Here is a 7,567-nt window from a genome sequence, read left to right on the forward strand (position 1 = left end):
TCGGATCCATATGAGAAGAAACAGTGAGAAAGTGACGTCTTAGGTAAGAAGACTGCACTCACTGGACATTGAATCTTCCCTGCCTCTGCCTTGATTTCTCAGTCTTCACAACTGTGAGAAATAAATGTCTGCTATTTATAAGCTGCCCAGTTCATGAGATTTGTTATAATAATCTGAATGTACTACAGCATAAAGTTAGCCAGTAACTACTTGAAAATAATTCACATAATTCCAAAAAAAATTAGAAGCCAAGAACTTAATACAGAAAGCAATTGCTCCTAAACACACCAAAGTGAGATGTAAGACACATCTAATGATTAGAGGTAAATATGTCTAATCCATTCCTTTAAAAATATTTAATAACTATCATCCAAGCATTGGATGTCTACATACTAGAAGCATGCGTCTAGAAAATATATATCTCCATCCCTAAGGATCATGGTAAAGATGGAAATATTATAGGGATAATAGTTTAAAAGTGAATTCTATAATGGGATAAACTCAGGATGATATGGGAGCAGATCAGAGGGCACTTGGCCAGATCTTGAGGGAGGGGGTTTCAGACATTGATTTACCAAATAAAACAGGGTATGCCCAATTATATTTGAATTTCAGATAACAATGAGTAATTCCTATGCAGTATTTACAACTGAGTGTCCTATATTTTTTTGGTGCATATTAGTTACGCAGAATGGCGGTTTTCATTGTGAAATATTCATACATGCTGAAAACATGGCTTGATCAAATTCATTCCACATTACCTCCACATCCTTCCTGTAGTCACCTTTCTCAAAAGTCTGCCTATTACATTCATAGTGTCCCTTTTCCCCTTCTTCTAGCTTCTACATATGAGAGGAAACATGGGATATTTATCTTTCTGAATCTGCCTTTTTAAATTTAAAATGATGCTCTCAAATTCCGTCTATTTTCCAGAAAATGATACAATTTTATTTTTCTTTAGAGTACAATGAAACTCCACTGTGTATATACCACATTCATTTCTTCATCCATTCATCTGTCAACAGACACCTAGGCTGATTGTGTAACTTGGCCATTGTAACTTGGGCTCTTATAAGTATGAATATGAAGGTGCATCTGAAGTTTGCTGACTTTGATTCTTTTGGGTAAATTCCAAGGAGTGGTATAGTTGGATCACAATATGGTAGTTCTAGTTTTTTGAGGAATCTCTATACTGATTTCCAGTCACTGTACTAATTTACATTCCCAAAAACAGTATACAAGAATTCCTTTTTCTCTGTATCCTCTCTGAATTTATTGTTATTTGTATTCTTAATTACCACCTTGATTAGAGTGAGATGAAATCTCAAAATAGCTTTGATTTGCATTTCCAAAAGGTTAAAGATGTGGAAATTTTTTAAATAATTTTTGATCATTTGTACTTCTTTTGAAAAACATCGGTTTAGTTCATTTGACCATTTATTGAATAGGCTATTTGGTAATTTGGGGGGGTCATTAGAGGGTTTTTTTTTTAGTTACATTTTCTGGATATTAATCCCCTATGGGAAGGGTAACTGGCAACAATTTTCTCCAATTTTATATGCTGTCTAATTGCACTGTTAAATTGTTCATTTGCTGTGAGAAGCTTTTAAATTTATTGCTATCCCATTTTTTGGTTCTCATTATTATTTCTTGAGCTTTAGAAGCCTTTTTTAAAAAATATTTATTTTTTAGTTTTAGGTGGACACATATCTTTATTTTCTTTTTATGTGGTGCTGAGGATAAAACCCAGTGCCTCATGCATGCTAGGCGTGCACTCTACCATTTAGCCACAACCCCAGCCCTTTAGGAGCGTTATTTAGGAAGTTGTTGCCTGTGCCAATGTGTTGAAGTGTTTCCCCAATGTTTTCTTCAAGTATTTGCAAATTTTCTGGTCTTACACCTTAATCTTTTATCCATTTCGAGTTTACTTTTGCACAGCAAGAGAAATGGGGATCTAGTTTAACTCTTCTACATGTGGCTATGTAATTTCCCCAGCACCATTTATTAAAGAGGTTGTCTTTTCCTACCCTATGTTTTTGGCATCTTTGTTAAGAATCAGGTGATTAAAGGTGTGTAGGTTTATTATTGTGTCTTCTCTTCTGCTCCACTTGTCAACATGTCTGTTTTTATGTCCATACCATTCTGGTTTTGCTATTATTGCTCTGTAGTATAATATGAAACTCTGTATCATGATGCCTCCAGCATTACTGTGTTTGCTTGAGATTACTTTGCTATTCTTGTTCTTTAGTTTCTCATATGAATTTTAGGGTTCTTTTTCCTGGTTCTGTGAAGAATGTCACTTGTATTTTGAAGGGGATTGCATTGAATCTGTAGATTACTTGAGGCAATATAGCTAATTTAAATATATGAATTATTTCAATTCATGAACACTGGAGTTTATTCAATTGTCTCATCTTCTTTAACTCATTTTTCTCAGAAATCTGCACTTCTATTTGCAGAGGTCTTTCTCATCCTTGGTTAGGTTTATTGAGTTATTTAAATGGCCATACTACCAAAAGCACTATACAGATTTAATGCAATTCTAATCAAAATCCTAATGGCATTCCTCATAGAAATAGAAAAAGCAACCATGAAATTCATCTGGAAAAATAAGAGACTCAGAATAGCTAAAGCAATCCTTAGCAGTAAGAGTGAAGCAGATGGCATCGCTATACAAGAACTTAAACTATACTACAGAGCAATAGTAACAAAAACATCATGGTATTGGTACCAAAACAGACTAGTAAACCAATGGTACAGAACAGAGAACACAGAGACTAACCCATAAAATTACAATTACCTTATATTAGACAAAGGTGCAAAGACATGCATTGGAGAAAAGATAGCCTCTTCAACAAATGGTGCTGAGAAAACTGGAAATTTATATGCTTCAAAATGAAATTAAACCCCTATCTCTCACCATGCACAAAACTCAACTCAAAATAGATCAAGGATCTAGAAATTAAACCAGAGACTCTCAATCTAACAAATGAAAAAGTAGGCCCTACTCTTCATCATGTGGGATTAGGCCTCAACTTCCTTAATAAGAATCCTATAGTGCAAGAATTAAAACCAAGAATCAACAAATGGGATAGAATCAAACTAAAAAGTTTCTTCTTGGCAAAAGAAACAATCTGTGAGGTAAAGAGAGACCCTACATCCTGGGAGCAAATTTTTACCCCTCACACATCAGATAGAGCACTAATCTCTAGGGTATATAAAGAACTCAAAAAGCTAAGCACCAAAATAAAATAAATAATCCAATTAAGAAATGTGCAAAGGATCTGAACAGACATTTCTCAGAAGAGGATATACAATCAATCAACAAATATATGAAAAAATGCTCATCATCTCTAGCAATTAGAGAATTGCAAAACAAAATTACTCTAAGGTACTATCACACTCCAGTCAGAATGGCAGCTATTATGAAGACAAACAACAAAAGTGTTGGCAAAGATGTGGGGCAAAAGGTACACTGATACATTGCTGGTGGAACTGCAAATTGGTGCAGCCAATATGGAAAGCAGTATGGAGATTCCTTGGAAATCTGGGAATGGAACCACCCAGCTATCCCTCTCCTCGTACTATACAAGGACTTAAAAACAGCATACTACAGGGACACAGCCACATCAATGTTTATAGCAGCACGATTCACAATAGCTAAACTGTGGAGCCAACCTAGATGCCCTTCAGTGGATGAACGGATTTTTAAAATGTGGCATATACATTATGAAGTCAAACAACAACAAGTGCTGGCGAGGATGTGGGAAAAAGGGTACACTTGTACATTGCTGGTGGGACTGCAAATTGGTGCAGCCAATTTGGAAAGCAGTATGGAGATTTCTTGGAAAGCTGGGAATGGAGCCACCATTTGACCCAGCTATTCCCCTTCTCGGTCTATTCCCTAAAGACCTAAAAAGAGCATGCTACAGGGACACTGCTACATCGATGTTCATAGCAGCACAATTCACAATAGCTAGACTGTGGAACCAACCTAGATGCCGTTCAATGGATGAATGGATAAAAAAAATGTGGCATTTATACACAATGGAGTATTACTCTGCATTAAAAAATGACAAAATCATAGAATTTACAGGGAAATGGATGGCATTAGAGCAGATTATGCTAAGTGAAGCTAGCCAATCCCTAAAAAACAAATGCCAAATGTTTTCTTTGATATAAGGAGAGTAACTAAGAACAGAGTAGGGTCGAAGAGCATGAGAAGAAGATTAACATTAAACAGGGATGAGAGGTGGGAGGGAAAGGGAGAGAGAAGGGAAAATGCATGGAAATGGAAGGAGACCCTCAGAGTTATACAAAAGTACATACAAGAGGAAGTGAGGGGAAGGGGAAAAATAATACAAGGGGGACAAACGAATGTCAGTAGAAGGGGCAGAGAGAGAAGAGGGGAGGGGAGGGGAGGGGAGGGGGGATAGTAGAGGATAGGAAAGGCAGCAGAATACAACAGACACTAGTATGGCAATATGTAAATCAATGGATGTGTAACTGATGTGATTCTGCAATCTGTATATGGGGTAAAAATGGGAACTCATAACCCACTTGAATCAAATTGTGAAATATGATATATCAAGAACTATGTAATGTTTTGAACAGCCAACAATAAAAAATTTAAAAAATAAAAATAAAAATAAATAAAATGTGGCATATATACACAATGGAATTTTACTCATCAATACAAGAGAATAAAATCATGGCATTTGCAGGTAAATGGATGGTGTTGGAGAAGATAATGCTAAATGAAATTAGCCAATCCAAAAAAAACAAATGCCAAATGTTTTCTATGATATAAGGAGGCTGACTCATAGTGGCGTAAAGAGGGGGAGCATGGGAGGAATAGATGAATTCTAGATATGAAAGAGGGATGGGAGGGAAAGGAAGGGGGCAGGGGATTAGCAAGGATGGTGGAATGTAATGGTCATTATCATCCAAAGTACATGTATGAAGACACAAATTGGGTGTCAACATATTTAATATACAAACAGATATATTAAAAATTGTGGTATATATGTGTAATAAGAATTGTAATGCAAAAAAACAGAGTACATGTATGAAAACAAAAAAAAAGCTAATGTGAATTTAATGATGTTCATGTTTTCTTCCTTGATATATTTATTATTAGTATATACAGAAGCAATTGACTTGTATATTGATTTTGATAAATTGCTTTATTAGCTATATTGATAAATTTCTTTATTGGCTCTTTAATAGTTTTAGTATCAGGGTGATACTAGTCAAGCCTTTGGGGTCTTCTACATATAGACTCATATCACAAGTATATAAGAATAATTTGACTTTTGTTCCTGTTTGTATCCCTTTTATTTCTTTCTCTTGTCTAATTGCTTTAGCTAAAATTTCAAGTACTCTATTGGAAAGGAACAGTAAAAGTGGACATCTGTGTTGTGTTCCTGATTTTAGAGGAAATGCTTCCAGTTTTTCCCCATTCTGTTTGGTTTATCATACATAACTTTTATTATGTCGAGGAAAGTTTCTTTTGCCCCTAGTGTTTCAGGGTTTTTACCATGAAGTCATGCTGAATTGTTCAAGGTTTTTTGTTTTTTTTGCATCTATTGAAATAATCATATTATTTTCCCCTTAGTTCTATTTATGAGAATTGCACTTATTGACTTGAATATGTTGAATAATCCTTGCATCCCTAAAATGAAACCAACTTGATCATGGTGTACAATTTTTTGATGTGCTGTTGAATTTGGTTTGTAAGTATTTTTATTAAGGAATTGTGCATCAATGTTCATCAAGGATATTGGTCTATAATTTTCTTTCTTTGATGTGTCTTTAATAGTTTTAATATCAGAGTGAACTAGCTTCATATAATGAGTCTGGAAGTATTCCATCCCTTTCTATTACATTGACTAATTTAAGGAGCATTGGTGTTTTTTCTTCTTCAAAGATCCTAGTGAAATTCAATTGTGAGTCAGTTAGTGCTAGGCTTTATGTTGGGAGTTTTTTTTACCACTGCTTCAATCTCATTGCTTGTTATTATTCTGTTTAGGTTTTCTGTTTTCTTAGGTTGTGTACATCTAGAAATTCATTCACTTCTTCCAGACTTGCCAATATATTGAAATAAAATTTTCAAAATACTTCCTATTTATCCTCTGGATTTCAATGGTATCTATTAAATTATTCCAATTTTCATCACCAAAATTTATTAATTTTGGTCTTCTCTGTCTATATTTTCTTTAGTTTGGGTAAGTCTACTAGTGAGACTCAATTGAAATTTTTATTTAACTTATTGAATTTTTCATTTGCAAGATTTCTGTTTGGTTCTTTTTCAGACTCTATATCTCTTTATAGAAATGCTTTTTTGTGTTATGCATTTTCTCCTTTAGTTCATTCCTAAATTCTTTAATTCATTGATCATTCTAACCATCAACTTTAAATTTTCTTATACAGCATTTCCTCTACTTTAATGGCCCTAGGTTTTTTTATTGGAGAGTTATGAATTTTTGAAAGTGTTTTATTATCATGTTCTGTCATGTTTCCTGTTTCTATGTTGACATTTGTTGATTTGCTAGGATGGATCTCTCTTCAACTGTTAAGTGGGGATGTTTTAGTGAGTTGCTTTCTCTTTGCTATGTGCCTCAGGTTAGGGGTCTATCTCAGTATCAAAGCACATATTCAATACGTTCTAAGTCCTATGATCAATGCCCAGCACTGGTCTGAGAGGAGGTAATAATCATTAGTAATTGAACCACTTGAGAGCAAGTCAGACATTAACCAATCATAAAACTTATTGAAAAAGTTTTATACAATTTTACTAAAGGGGATTGATAATCTAGAATACACTGGAGTATTTGCTATTAAATAAAGTAAAATTAATACTAAACTACAGAGGACATGAGACGAATTGGGCAAGAAGAAACAGAAAACAAATAAAAGGAGGTAGAAGGAAGAGACACAGAGGAATAAAAAAGCAAGATGAGAATGAGAGAGAAAAAGAAAGAAGGATAAAGTATAAAAATGATGGGAAAAAAAACATTGAGAATAACTCCAACTACACATTAAAAATACATAAAGTGGAATTAAAGTATGCAATGTCATGTAATGGGGGAAATCAAACCAATCAACACAGAAGATAATACTAGTGAAATAAAAAATTAACATTGAAAAGATTAGGATTCCTCAGGGTCTGGTACTTATCCTAAGAGACCTCACCCCACCCATTTCTGGTGGGAACCTAAGTTGCTCTGATTGTTGGTGGCATGCCCTAGAGCTAATGTGTTCTCTTGTGGCTGAGAGGAAATGGCCTCGGAGTATAACCAATTGGCAGCTAAATTCCTTCTGGCTGCTGTTGGTGGGTGGAGGTGGGAAGTGACACCAGGTGTTGGCAGTAGCAGCAGATGCTGACAGGAGGCCTTCACAGGTTTGGGCTCTTTGGACCCACATAGTTTTCAATGGGAAGTTGGATAGTTGCACCACAACCTTTCTAAGATGACTCTTGGTTCCTCTACTGCAAACTTCTCCAAAAGGCTCCATGATACTGCAGTAAGGATTATATTTTAGGAAGCCGAAAGTGCCTTCCCAGTGC

Source organism: Marmota flaviventris, chromosome 3 (genome assembly GCF_047511675.1).
Source record: "Marmota flaviventris isolate mMarFla1 chromosome 3, mMarFla1.hap1, whole genome shotgun sequence".
Lineage (NCBI taxonomy): Eukaryota > Metazoa > Chordata > Mammalia > Rodentia > Sciuridae > Marmota > Marmota flaviventris.